Raw genomic sequence first — 14,736 nt, 5'->3', positions numbered from 1 at the left:
TGTTAAAGTTTCCCAGGCCTGACGGTCTTTTTCTTCAGGTTGTCTGTTTTGTCTGAACAACAGTTCAGACTCCCAGAAGATTCACATTACTGTCCTGGGTGGCAAAGAAAAGCATCAAATGCTGTCTTGGTTATTGGCTTTTTTTTTTAGGTCTCTAAAAATGCTGACTCACAGGAAGCCGTCATCAGCGGGTTATCCTGGGTCGTATCAGGTCAGCGGGTGAATCTTGTGGATCGTTTAATTCACGGAAAGACTATCAGGACATCTGCAGCCACTCACACCTCCATTCACCTGTAATCTCCCATAATCCCTCTGACCTCGGAGCTGAAACGGCTAAACTCAGCTGCCAGATGCCTTCCAGCACAGAGGAGTCAGTGAACGCCTCCTCACCCTCCAGAAACCATCTGCTGCTTGGTGTCATGCAGGGTCAGCAATGGCTACATAAAAATTATAAAAAGTTATCACAGTAAAAAAAGAAATGAATTACAAAAAGAATAAACTATATATTATATATTTGATTGTCCAAACCAGGTAAAAGCCCATAGTGGTGTCATACGAGCCTACAATACCCATACAAAAGTCACTGATTAGTGGCAGGAAACCAGCTGGCTCCGAAGGATATCTGGGTAATGTGGGTTTCTGTCTGCTGTTCAAGCAGAACCCATAAACATAGAGGACTTAGACCCATCTGATGCATATGGAAGCTTCTTTCTGCCACTGAAAAGAAAAAGTCAGAAATTTGGGCTTTCTCAAAAAGTTGATCTCAAAATTTAGGGTTATTACCTCAATATTTGGGGTAAATTAACTCAAAATTTGTAATTACTTACTCAAAGAGAGGAAACCTGAGTACATGGAGAAAATCCATGTTAACACCGGGAGGTCCGGCCAAGGTGGATTCAAACCCAGGACCGTCTTGCTGTGAGACAACAGTGCGAACCACCACACCACTGTGCTGCCTCAAAATGTCTCAAAATTTTGACTTAATTTCAAATCTTTTCTCAATTTCAAGTTTGAGTCTGAGGTACCAACTCAAACTTCTGAGATAACCTCAAACTTTGGCTTATTAAAGGCAATTTTTTTCCCTTCAGTAGCAGAAATAAGTTTCCACAAATGCATGATGTCAAAGACATTTTGACTTTAGTGTACATATTTTCCTTTCCCTGTACTCTACCCCACTTATTACAGTCCAGCACCCCATAAATCAGATTGGAGACGTCCACGTCCTGTTTGTCAGTCTGGCCTTTTTTGCCTGGAAGCGTTTGGAAGGGAGCACATGGAGCTAGCATTTTGCTAACTGCACTTTGAAATAAGTAGATGATAAATTTGAATGTAGAAACTAATTAGACTCAATGTGTTTGTATAGTTTCATTAATTGGTAACAGAGGAGTTAAAGGAGCTCACAGACCTTTGTGCTTTGACGTTGGTTAGTATCATTCCTACTCATATATGCTCCACATTAGCCAGCTAGCTGTAACTTGGCTATGCTGCATGAATCTGTGACGGTTCAATACACAATGACAACAGCCAGCTAAGTTAGATCAGCTCTTTGAGTTTGGATGAATTATCTGACCTTATCTTGATATGTGAGATTTGAGACACGTTCTGAGATGAATTATTGCAGCTTGCAGGCTGTATTTTTTTTTTGGAGTTGTTAACCTGCACTACAAATACATTTAACATGTCCACAAAGTTACCTATAACATGTTTAATACATTTTCCAGGAATTAGTGATTATTCAAGTGTTGCCCATTACAGAAAATGTAAATTGATAAAAATAGATTAAATTCATTCTCACTGACTGGTGTAAGATTTTTTTTTCAAACTCTTGTTGCATGTGCTGCCATCCAATCAGTCCAGGTCAAAGGTCAGATGGATTAGGACAGACAGAAAGAGTTGGAGAACAAATGACATGCTGAACTCAAGGTTGTTCCTTACCAGGACTTGAACTCAGGCCTTTCATGGTACAGATAGTTGTGATGTTCTTTTAAAGAATTTTGAGGCTTTTTTTGTAGTGCAGTAAAAAGAAGACAAGGTGGGTAAAGAACTCACTAACAGGCTTCAGGGCAGGGTGGGAGTTGAACCGGTGCTGCTGGATTTAGACCAGGGGCATATGGTCACTGCTCAACCTATGAGCTAAACTAGTGCCCGTGACGGGGTTTCTCTAAGGAAACTTGTCTGTTATGTTTCAAGAAATGGTTTTTCAGAACCCCCCCCCCCGCTTCATCTTCACCCACAGGACCCCACCACAGCAGGATTCAAACCAGAGGCTGCACCCCTGGTGCCTTAAGGTACACCAAACCTACCACTATGCCAGAACCCTTTGGGCTGAGAGCATTTCTCAGCACACACTGAAGTCTTCTCTTTGGCTGTTGGCCTTCAAAATCATTAGAGCCCACGGCCTCTGAAACACCTTGCAGTTTAACTTCTTGTCCAAGCTTTCTAGGTGTGTTGAAGTTGTGACTTTGGACTTAAACGCACTCCTTGAACTTTAGTAGGATCGAACCAGCAACCTCAACACACCACTGAAGGGTTCCTACATGCTGAGCTACAGAGAAAGACGCTGGGTCTTTGCCAGAGCCTTCCAGTCTTCCCGCAGAACGACCAGCTACATAAACAGCTCCAACCTTTATGCTTGGACTCATAACCTTCATCCTTCCCAGTAGGTGATTTATGCCTCGCACTAAGAGCTGCACTTGTTGGATGTGTTTTCATCAGACTTTTCAGTCTTTTTTTTCCAGAGTTCGGCTCAAGCCACAACTACAACTGCCACACACTCACAAAGAAATGTAGCCACAGTTATAAAAGTGCAAAAAAAAAGCCCGTCAGGGTTTGCAGATACAAAGCTGGACACAAATATGGGAAGACTGTTCTCTGGGTGGATCAATGAAATCATCACACACTAGCACAGCTGACTACAAGTGCACAGTATCCTCAACACATTTCCATTTGCTTTGCAATTTTCCAGCCATGTTTTTAAACTAGCTGCACAAGTTTATGAATGACCTCTTTTTAGTTTCAAAGAGACACGGGGGGTACTTCCCATCCGCTCAGGGTCCTCCTCAGTCATGCTGTTACCACAATTACAGCAGAAGCACTAAACTATGGTGAACACAATAATTCAACCGAGCTTGTACTGCAGTAACTTATCATTTTTCATTACCAAACTGCATGAATTAATGTAAGTTATAGTTAAAATGCATCAGTAGAGCTCAGCTGAGGGGGCACAGTGATGTCACTCTGTCCATGACACCGATGCTGGCAACGCCTTTCTGTTTTTTAGTCAGTCTACTCTCGGACCTTTCTTTGGTGTAGTCTTTGGACCAACAAAAACAGCTCTTTAGAGATGGTTTCAGTGGTTCCACCAGGAGTTTGCCAAAGTGGAGGATTCACCAGAAACTAAGAAGCTACAGCTGCTCCCTCATTCACAAAGGGTTTCTATAGCAGTAGGGTTCTGTTTGGTGGTAGTACCAGGTACCACTTCTTTAGTACCTACTCAGCTGCGGTTCCAAGTGATCTGAGTCATGCTGAAAATGTGACACCAACAGAATGCACGCCACTGATTGGCCAGGGAGAGACATCGCTAGGTGAGTCATGAGAGCGACTCCTTCACAAGAATCAAATCCACTGTTTTTGAACCCCAGCAGTGAAATGGATACACACTAACAAACACACACGATTTTGTGCTTGTGGCTGGTGGCAGAATCCAGACAAAGATAGACGGAGCGACCGTTTGTCACATACAGATGACGCCATGCGACTTTCAGGCTGCGGCACTGAGGTGGTACTGGATAGTGATGGAAAAGGAACAAAGCCGAGCCGAGCTGAGCCGAGTAGATACTAGTGGAAAAGAAGCATTTGTGTAAAAGTGTGAGACAGAGCAACTGTCTTTGGTAGAGGATAGGCAGTGTTGAGGTCATAACGTCTGACTTAAATGATTCTGAATGGGACCTAATTATTCTGACACAATTAACTTGCAGTTACTTAAGTCTGTAACTGTGACTTTACCCTGGTTACAATAATGATAATCAGCTGACCAGCACACCTTCATGTTTGCTGGAGTCCTTCTCATAATCATCTTAACATTGATAAATAATACACAAAAATGATTTAACTATGTAGAAAAACATTCATGACATCACAAAGATCAAACCATCAGGGGAATTTCACAGAAAATTTTATTTAAAAAATGCTGTGAAGTTTTATTGTTTATTGTTTAAGTTAGCAGCTTAGAGGCTGGAGTACATTTACTCAAATTAAGTCACTTTTATTAATACAGCATATTTACTAGTCAGGGCAAATTAATATGGGAGCAATACAAAGCATAATGTCCATAAATCATGAAAAATCATATAAAATCAGCAGAAAATATGGCAGATACAATGCAAAATGTTTTACAGTGATCAAAATAAAAAGGTGCAGCACAATGAATTCTGATTATAAACAAATAAGGAAACAAAGAAAACAATATTTTTAAGAAGTCTACAACAACCTGTTAAACATGCAGAACGAAAACATCGATCTGAAAACGGCCACGAGCTCTGAGTTATGAAAATAATCAGCGTTTCTGGATCGGGCCCATTGTGGAGCTGTGAGCATGTGAAGTACAATGTGCAGGAAACAAGAAGATTTTGGGGACAAAATCAATAATTATTCATACATTTATTCATCAGGTGAAGTTTCATCAGCACAGCTGATTTGTCTTGGTGTGCTTACATATCCACAAGACATCTAACACCGCACAACTTGATACAAAATACAAGCACACATCAACTCACAGCAGCAGTGACAGAGCACGGGGGCGTACCTGTCTTTAAGGTGCTTTTCAGTGTGATGGTACAGAGCAGACTGCAGAAGGGAACAGCCCACAGTGTGACAGGTTCAGGTGATACAGGTGCACGATACAGTCAGACTTCAAAATAAAAGCTCAGAGCTCATTATGTGTCAGAGATGGCAGCTGGGTGGTAAGGCTTACCTTTGGCCTTCATCACAGCGTTCACAGCACCTCAGAAGAACATTGTGCTCATTTTTATCTTGAATTATATTTTTATTTTGATACATTTTATTTAAACTTACAATGTTACAGTTTCAGTTTCAATTCATTTATTTTTTTTGTTTATTTCTTTTGGTTTTTTTCGTTTATGTTCTCAGTTCAGAGCCTTTAATAAAGAAGGCAGCAGGGGGCGCTGTGGTAACACCATTGTACACACACGCACTCATGCACGCGCACACACCTCATATCACTTTGCAGCAGAGTGTGTGTGTGTTTCGGAGTGCCAATTAGTGTTTGACGAGGTTGGGCTCAGAATAATTAACACACACCTACACGCACGCACACACACAAATGGTGTTCATTAGTCTGTGTGTAAATGTTTGCGTGCAGAGGAATGAAGGCAAAGTGTGAAAATTAAAGGTCAAAGGTGAGAAGTGGTGGGGGGTGGAGGAGTGGGTGTTTAAAGTTTCTGTGTGATTGATCCCTGATCAGTGTGTGTGTGCGTTTGTGCATGAGTGCGCATGTACTTTAAATCTAATCCCAGCCTTACTCTGTGTGAGTGTGTGTGTGTGAGTGTGTCTTTGTGTGTGTCTTTGTGTGCGTGTCTCCGGCGTTGTCGGCACTGTCAGGCCTCGTTTCCGTGACGGCCGGCGCTGCAGCTCTGATTATTCACCTGTCACGCCGCTCTCTCTCTTTCTCCCACACGATGTTTCTCGCTTGTGTGTGTGTCTGTGTGTGTGTGCGTGTCTCCCTCCTCCCTCTGCAGCTTGCTGCTTTGACAGACAGTCGGAGGTTTCCACAGCATGTGCACACACACACACACACACACAGACACACACACACTGCAAACGTCTCTGTTATGACAGCTCTCACACATTTTCTCTGAAATGTTCCTGCATACAGTCAGAGTGTTTTCATGATCCGACCACTGGGGGGCACCAAACCTGGGACTGGTTTTTGTAAGAGTGAAGAATTAGCACATTTTATTTTATTTATTTATGTATTGGCCAGGTTAACAACAAATAATTTATGATAATAAAAAACTGTATGAAATAAAATTACAAAACCAACTTTATATGCTGTTTTACTTGAATATCGGCCCCACCAAGTTTCCCCTGGACAGCCACCGTACTGTTGGCTGTGACTGCAGTAAGTCAATGTTTTTATGCCATTAGAGTGATTGATGGATAAATCCTTTAGCCCTGATCATCAAATTTCCTGTTCATTAAGGGGGGTCCACATGAGCAATTTGTTCATCAAACATCACTTTGTTGCTAGTGGTTGATCACCAGCAGTGTTTCCAGGCTTTTGTTGCCTAAGCAACATTTTCATATGGCAATCGACCGTATCCTTGACTCTCAGTAGTTGCTTCAGGCACTTGCCTTCAGCTCGAGAAACATTTACCTTGAATCATCCAGTTTGCGTCACCAGCAATTTTTTTCACCTGTTGTCACGTGGAGTTGCTGAACTTCTGTGGGCCGTCATTGCTGCTAGTCACTTCCTGTGTGAGCACTCCTACAGGCGGGCTTCATTAGATAAAACTCTGCTCTTTTAGCTAACAGTAGTTTACTTGCTAAGAACTAAATAACAGAAGTTGGTGAAGTCCCACTATGAAGAATGAATTTTCTCATCATTGCTGTCATCAATTTTTGAACCCAGGTGTGGCGAGGAAGCGGTGGATGGGCGTATAAAACGACATCGGCATGTAAAAGCTTATGATTGACAATCATTACTGAGCAAAACCCGAATACATTTACGTGTGTTTTATTCAGTATGTCCCAAAACTCGTTAATGAAAGTGTCATTAACGAGATCAGGCCCTGCACTTGCAGTCATGTGACCACTAACCACATGACATGAACTTGTCTGCCGAGAACTGGAAGTAACGTGTACCCCAAATTTCAGTTTACAGTCACTTTAGAGGGTCTGTTATATAAGTCTATTTGCTGACCGTGCTAACATTAACAAACATTATTTAATGCATTTGTTGCACTTTTAAGTTTTTTTATGTTTAATATCAAATTATTTCTGAATGGGCTTTATTGCATTTTATTTGGATTCGTTTTCTTCCCTCCCTTAGATTTAGATTTCTTGCTGGAGTACCAAGTTTGTCCTCTAGGAGGTGTCAGATATACGGAGGCTCTGAGCTACACAACAAATAAACAAAGAAACCAAAAAAAGGTGTTTCCACCAAAACTGTCCCCTGGGCGTGGCTTATATGAACATTAAGATGTTGAAAGCTTGCAGGTAAAAAATGTAACGCATAAAAAAACAGAAAACAGCTCATTTATGCTGCAGTTCCAGCAGGAAAATAGAAATAATATTGATATCTTGCTACCTTTAAAATGCTTGTTTCTAAGACGGGGTCAGGTCTGCAATTGCTCAGTCTGTTGCCGTCTTCAAGGCAATTTTGGTGCATCCAGACGGTAATAAAACAACGCTAAGACGCAGTCAGTTTAGTATCAGTGACTGAACTGGGTTAAGTTAGCAATTATGTGCATTCTGTTTATTATAATATAGAACTAAATTGTGATAAACTGGCAAAAAATTGCACAACTATTGCCATCTCATAGAAAAAGTCCAGCCAGAACCTCACAGATATGAAACAGAAATTCTTCCACAGATTGTGGCGTGGTGGCTGCAAGACGGTGATTTAACTGCAGAATAACAAAGGCGCTCTGTAAGCCTGCTTTTGTATTAGAATATGGCCAAAATACAACCAGCTGAGCAGAGTCCCATGTGGCAAACAGATGTGTCGTGAATGAGTTCCACTCCGCACCAATAAGCACAGATGAGATTGATTGCAATGTGCTGGCAATCTATCTGCATTTATAAATTAGATGGCAATTAATAGCAAACCTTCAGCGATCTGTCAGACTGTAGTCGGTCTGAATCAGATCATCAATCTCTGGACACAGTTATTCTCCCACCAGGCAACCTGTGACAGTACATTGTGAAAGAGCTTCAGGGTATTGCTCACTAAACCTCGGGGCAACCAGTTGCTACAACTACTTGCAGGTTGCCGTCCTATTTTCACTCTAGTGTGACTGAGCCATTACAGAGTTTGATCAGCCCTCGTTAACCTTTACTGCAGTCTGCTCTCCGTCTTCTTCTTCTTCTTTGGTTTCTTTCTTCTTCGATTGCTGTCGTTTCCTGTCGGGCCGTCCTGAAAGCACACACACACACACTCAAACACGCACACAGTGCCTGTCAGTTGCAGCACTGGGGGAAATTTTCAGCAGGTCGATCAATTTGTCACACAGAATGCGTGTGATTTATGCGACCCTGTAGACATCCATTAGCCTCCGTCTCTTTCTGTTTCCCTGCACTCCTCCTTTCTTCTCGCCTCTTTTCCTTTTCTTTCCATCACTCTCTCTCGCCCTGCTGCCGTTTCTCACGCCTTCGTCAGCGGTGATTAGATGCAGAATGAAATGAGCAGCAGTAGATCACAAAAACATGACAGCAGAGCAGCAGATTTTCACAGTTACAGTGAAGTGAAGTTCGGATGGAAAGTCGACACTGACATCACACTGCAGCTCGTGTAGCACATGAAATCTGATAACACGTTCATAACACAAAGAAACGCACTGCAAACACAAGTCTTTCAAAACATGTTGAAAATGTACACAATAAACTGACCAAAGTGTTGACATGTTGCACATTTCTGATGGTTTTTTTTTTGTGTACGAGCATATTCTTAAAGAAGCCTGCTCCAAATTTGACAAAATATATAAAATCTATAGAATGACATTTAAATGAAAGCCCGTGTTAGCAGAAAAGCTGGATGTAGCTTCCAAGTCTGAAAAATGAAGCCAAGGCAGAAGTGCCTTAAACCTGCATTCTTTCTAGTGGCCACCAGGAGGCGATATCTATGGCTGGAATAAGATTTCCGGTACCGTAGAAGTCTATGAAAAGAGTAAAGAGTTTCCTAATGACATTATGGACTCACTCAATCATTAATGAGTGTTTGCAGACAAGTTGAATCTTCCATACAAACTATCACCTACTGCAGCAACTTGCTACGTTTTTGGTACAGCACACTCTACCTCTTTATAACCAGTTTGACCTAATGACAGCAAGCAGCTTCCCACAGCTGCTCACCAACTAGTTGGGAATATACATTTTTCTCCTGTGATCAGTGGTTATCGTGGGCTTCACTGACCGGTCTTTAGACCTACTTGACTGGGGTCTCAGTTTCATAGTTACTGCCAGCAACCACTTGAGTTGGGGAATACTCGTTATTCACCTAGCAACAGATGGTTGCCAGGAGGCACCAGCAGGCACCAGGAGGCACAGGCAGCTAATGTTAGCTAGAAGAAAGCTAGCTATAGCTAATGAAGCCTGTGTAACACCCTATCCACACAGGAAGTGATTAGCAGTGACATGATGACCAAAGACGATGACCACAGAAAGTTTTATATATATATATATATATATATATATATATATATATGCTGGTGACCAGTGTTAATTTTGACAGCAAATTTTGATTTAATTTTAGTCTTAATTTAGTATCTGAATAGTTTTAGTTTTAGTCACAGAATTATCTTAAGAATACAGTCGACTAAATCTACAGTCGATTTAGTCGACTAAAATATAAAGGGTGTAAAATGTAAATGCTTTTTCTTCAGTTCCCTTGAATTAGTCATTATACACACTTACACAAACTTAAACATTTATTCAAAGTTATGGAATATTATTAATAATATTAACATTAGTGTTTCACCTGCTTCCCACACACCTGATCATTAACACCACCTTACTGAGATAATCCAGCGTTTTACAGCAGGACGCTCTGAAAGGTACAGGGCAGTGTTCAGGACTAAGATTATAAAGGCTAATCCACCGCGGTGTGGAGATTTTCTCTAAACACAAACTGGGAAAAACACTTTACCCTGCATAACATTAAAATGCTGACCTTTGCATGGAGATCTGGGTGACTGGTTTGCAGATGTCGTTTAAGATTTGTCGTGTTTTTACCCGAGATAGTCGCCCCACATGGTTTACACATCGTTTTGTTTGTCACAAATGTGTCCATACATCGGCTCCTCTCTTTCTCCCTGCTGACATTGGTTACATAACTTAGTTCTATCGGAAGGAACGACCAATCACAGGCTAGTTCAGGGGTGGGCAAATCCAGGCCTTGAGGGCCGGTGTCCTGCAGGTTTTAGATGTGTCCCTGATCCAACACACCTGAATCACACATAGAAGTCATTAGCAGGACTCTGGAGAATTTGACTGCATACTGAGGAGGTCATTCAGCCATTTGATTCAGGTGTGTTGGATCAGGGACACATCTAAAACCTGCGGGACACCGGCCCTCGAGGCCTGGAGTTGTCCACCCCTGGGCTAGTTTGTCCTTCCCAGGTTTAGAGCAAATTTGTGCATCTGTGCATTTGATTGGATGCTTTCCTCACTTGTTCCGCCCTGTCACAAAATTAAATCAGTTCTGATTGGATTTCATCCCCGCCAAGCATTTTCGTCTCATTTTCATCCGTTGACGAAAGTGTCAATTAATTTCGTTTTTATCATTTTTGGTAGTTTTTATTTAGTTATCGTCTCGTTATCGTCGTGAAAAAAAGGTTCATCGACGAAAACTATGACGAAAATATTTCGTCAACGAAATTAACACTGGTGGTGACTCAAAGTGGACGGGTCCCTAGTTAAACTTTTCTCTGTTTCATGGTGAGAGATTGAAGCGATTACAGACAACAGCAAAGGATCCTGGGTAGTAAATACATTAGAGGGTTACAGCATGTTGTATGATGAGTGGATTGGTTCATGAGTGGACGCCCCATACCAAAGAGGAATTGAACTGTTAGGGTAAAACTGCGGCCAACATCTGCACACAAAGGGGGATTATCTGGTATTTGGGATTAAATCTATTGGAGCTGTTGGAGAGCATACATGACATTCAGAACCTAGAGCAGAGCAGCCTAACAGCACAGGGCAGCCTGTGGATGACTCATTAATGATTTGGTCGATGCTAGCCTGCACACAGAGAGCGAATATGTGCTGTGGGTGTGATTCACGACCGTTAGGAAGAAAACCTTTTAATTCTTTTTCTCCATTTCACCAACTGGTCCAATGTGCATTTTTGTACAGGGATGGAAAAGGTAAAAATGTGTGTGTGCGCGTGCGTGCGTGTGTGTGTGGAGAGTGATGCATGGTGGGAAATCGTTTAGCGCCCTCGCTGGTCCTCGGCGACAGCCCTTGGCGACGGGATGAGAAACGAGGCGGCAACGAGGATGTAATTTGAGAAGGAGAGAACGAGGGGGAGGAAGGAGTGACAGATTGGAGGAGGAGGGGAGGAGAGGAAGGGTGAGAGAGATGGAGAGAGGGGTGAGGGAGAGGAAGAGGAAGGAGAGGAGGGGATAGTGAGTGACAGAGGAGACGGGGCGGGGGAGGACAAAGGGACGGTGAATGACAGAACGAGGAGACGGAGGTGGAAGGCGGGAGGAGGGAGTGACAGATCGGGGAGCTCTCGCCCCCCCCGCCTCTCTCTCTCCCCCCCCTCTCTCTGTTGAGGCGTAAACGAGGCGAGTGCGCCGTTTCTCCTTCGAGCCAATTTGAATAATGAGGCAGTCTAATTTCCCTCACTCACACACACACAGACACGCACACACACGCACACACACATGCACACACACTTTTAGTCTTCCATGTGACGCCCTGATTGCCTGCATGCATCTGTGTGTGTGTGTGTGTGTGTGTGTTAATGCGCGCACACGGATGTTTTTTTCCTCTGCAGCTGCAGGCGAAGCTCGGCTCTGTTTTTCTCTTCCAGCGAGCAGCCGACACACAAAAAGAAAACCCACCAGCAGGAGCAATAAATCCTGCAGGTTTGCTTAAAATACCACCTGCGATGTCTTAATACCGCACAGCTAGGGGGCGCTACAGCATGATGCTCTCATGGGTTTAATATTGCATGAAGATGGCACAGCTCATTTAAATGGAAGGTTCATCAACCCCCCCAACCCCCCCCCCAAAAAAACAAACAAAAAAAACCAAACAAAAAAACCCAAAAAAACAAAAACAGAAAAAAAGAAAAATGCTAACATGGCCGAAACGTGTCCAAAAAAAAATCAAGAATTTTATAAACATGAACTAAACGACGTCTGCTGTTAGCATTTTTACCAGAATCGATCAGTGAGCTCCATTTCACTTCCTGTTAATTCCACTGTACCAAACTGGCTGCAATTCAGCCAAAAACACATCAGAGGGCGCAAACCATGTGTTGCACCCTGACACAATCCTCCCTAGAAATGAAAGTACACATGTTGACACAGCCCGCAATGACGAATTGGCCTGTTTTATTCTATCATTCTGTACCTCCTATGTATTTCCAGCTACTTCTTCTTCTGCTGCTATTTCTCATATTGAGAGAATGGAGCAAGTGGAAGAAAGAAACTTCCCTGCCATCTAGACTGGTGCAGCGTTCACATCACTGCAGACGCAGGCCCACTCCGTCAGTCAAGCATCCATTCCCTTCTCCTGTCACTCGTGAACAACACCCCAAGATACTTAAACTCCTCCACCTGGGGCAGCAACTCATCCCTGAGCCGGAGGGACTCCACCCTTTTCTGGCTGGGGACCATGGCCTCAGACTTAGAGGTGCTAATTCTAATGCCAGCCGCTTCACACTTGGCTGCAAACCGTTCCACTGCTAACTGGAGGCCACCACCTGATGAAGCCAACAGGACCGCATCATCCGTAAAGAGCAGACATGAGATTCTGAGCCCACCAAGGTGGAACCCTTCCGCCACTTAGGTACGCCTAGAAATCATGACAAGGGGCAGCCCTGGTGAAGTCCAACACCCACAGAAAATGAGTTTGACTTATTGCCAACAATACGGCCCAAGGTACCGCTGCAGTTGTACCGGGACTGAATGGCACGCAACAATGGGCCAGACACCCCATAGGCATTCATCTGCGTCCCACACATTACCCCGAGGGACGCAGACAAATGCCTTTTCTAAGTCTACAAAACACATGTAGACTGGATGGACAAACGCCCACACACACTCGAATATCCTTGAGAGTATGAAGAACTGGTCCAGCGTTCTGCAACCAGGATGAAAACTGCATTGTTCCTCTTGGTTCAACTAACAGATGGGCCGTCCTTTCCAAGACACTGATATAGGCCTTACCAGGGAGGCTGAGGCGTGTGATCCCCTGATAGTTGGAGCACACCCTCTGGTCTCCCTTCTTGGGGACCACCACTCCAGTCCGCCCATCCAGTGGCACCACCCCAGATCTCCACGCGATGTTGCAGAGACATGTTAACTAAGGCAGCCCTACAACATCTAGAGCTTTCAGGAACTTAGGACGAATCTCGTCCACCTCAGTGACTTCACCCCAGTGATGCAAGAGTCATCCTCCCCCGCCACCCAATCCAACTTACCACCAGGTGGTGATCAGTTGACAGCTCAGCTCCTTTCATCCAGAACACATGGCTGCAGATCTGATAATACAATTACAAAATCGATCATTGATCTGCGACCTATGGTGTCCTGGTGCCACGTGCACTTATGACATCCTTATGTTTGAACACGGTGTTCTTTATAGACAAACTGTGGTTTGCACAGAAGTCCAATAACAACACACCATTCAGGTTCAGATTGGGCAGGCTGTTACTCCCAATTATGCCCCTCCAGGTCTCACTGTCATTGCCCACATGAGCACTGAAGTCTCCCAGCAGCATGATGGAGTCACTGGATGGAACACCTGCCGAGTGACTCTAAGAAGGGTAGGTACTCTGAGCTGTCATTCAGCACATAAATGCAAACAACAGTCAGGACCCATTCCCTGGGCCGAAGGTGCAGGGAATCAACCCTCCTGTATACCGGTGAAAATTCCAACGTACAGGCAGCAAGCCAAGGGGATACAAGAATACCTACCCCAGCTCACCGCATCTCACTGAGGGCAACTCCAGACTGGAACAGAGTCCAGCCTCTCTCCAGGAGACTGGTTAAAGAGCCCAGGCCATGCTTTGAGGCGGGCCCGACTGTATCTAGCTGGTATCTCTCAAACTTATACACTAGCTCAGGCTCCTTCCCCACTAGAGTGGTGACATTCCATGTCACAATAGGCAGTCTCAATAGCTGGGGATCGGTCCACCAGGGCCTATGCTCTTGGCCACCGCCCGACACACATTGCACCTGGCCCCTACAGCACCTCCTGCTGTTGGTGGGCCTACAGGAGGGCGGGCCCATGTCTTTTCTTTTGCCTTCGGGCAGTTCCCTTGGTGACTCTTCCATAGGGGTCTTTCGAATCGATTCGAGGACCGGTTTCACATGGGAGACCCTACCAGGGGGGCAAGCCCCTGGACAACATAGCTCCTTGGATCAAAGGGACACATAAAACCCTCTACCACGATAAGGTGGTGATTCACAATTTATCTAATAGACTCCAATTTGTTCATGTAAATGGGAAGTGTTCTTCACACACTAAGGTTAATTATGGAATTCCACAGGGTTCTGTGCTAGGACCAATTTTATTTACACTACACAGGCTTCCCTTAGGCAGTATTATTAGAAAGCATTGCATATATTTTCATTGTTATGCAGATGACACCCAGCTTTATCTATCCATGAAACCAGATGACACACATCAATTAATTAAACTGCATGGATGTCTTATAGACATTAAGGCCTGGATGACCTCTAATTTCCTGCTTCTAAATTCAGATAAAACTGAAATTATTGTACTCGGCCCCACAAATCTTAGAAACATGGTGTCAAACCA

This window comes from Archocentrus centrarchus, chromosome 2 (genome assembly GCF_007364275.1).
Source record: "Archocentrus centrarchus isolate MPI-CPG fArcCen1 chromosome 2, fArcCen1, whole genome shotgun sequence".
Classification (NCBI taxonomy): domain Eukaryota; kingdom Metazoa; phylum Chordata; class Actinopteri; order Cichliformes; family Cichlidae; genus Archocentrus; species Archocentrus centrarchus.
Note: the sequence above shows the minus strand (reverse complement) of the source record.